This window comes from Gossypium arboreum, chromosome 2 (genome assembly GCF_025698485.1).
Source record: "Gossypium arboreum isolate Shixiya-1 chromosome 2, ASM2569848v2, whole genome shotgun sequence".
Taxonomy (NCBI): Eukaryota; Viridiplantae; Streptophyta; class Magnoliopsida; order Malvales; family Malvaceae; genus Gossypium; species Gossypium arboreum.
Genome location: NC_069071.1, coordinates 81,296,505 through 81,297,108, shown reverse-complemented (window position 1 = coordinate 81,297,108; position 604 = coordinate 81,296,505). Strand labels below are relative to the sequence as shown.

Genomic DNA, 604 nt, shown 5'->3' with positions numbered 1-604 from the left:
GTAAAATGTTCAGTAATGCCTCTTAACCCTAATCCAGCGACGGATACGGGCTAGGGGTGTTACAAATGACGCTATTCATCTTCGGTTGTTCCATTTTTCCTTAATTGATAACACGTTTACTTGTTTAGACTCGTAGGCACCAGGATCTATCATGACATGGGATAAACTCACAGAAAAATTTCTTCAAAAGTTATTTTCTATTACCAAAACAGTCCAACTGAGGAAGGAGATCACTATATTTAAATAGTTAGAAGGAGTGAGCTTTCACGAAGCTTGAGAGTGTTTTAAAATGCTAATACAAAAATGCTCACATCATGAATTACCAAGTGGTTGAGGCTGCAGATGTTCTATAACGGGTTGGATGTGCACATATGTTCAAAATTAGATGGAAGACTAAATGAGCTAATTGACGAGTATGATGGGAGACATCAAAAGACAAATTGGCACTAGAAGCTAAAACAACACAGAGAATAATCTTCGAAGAGAAAGAAAGGAGCATGTGAAAGAAATTACACTCTGTTCGGGTAAAGTACTGAGTAACCTAGAAAAACTAGCTCACGAGAAGAATAAAAAGGATTCTAAGGATCTTCAAGAGAACTCCAAG

The 604-nt window shown here is 37.3% G+C and overlaps 1 non-coding gene across 1 annotated transcript; it reads right to left on the bottom strand.

Moving 5' to 3' along the window:
* Positions 1 to 215: 215 nt before the first annotated feature.
* Positions 216 to 321, bottom strand: LOC128289939 (small nucleolar RNA R71). The gene has a single exon (XR_008279579.1). It is a non-coding gene; the product is annotated as a small nucleolar RNA R71 (small nucleolar RNA).
* Positions 322 to 604: the final 283 nt, after the last annotated feature.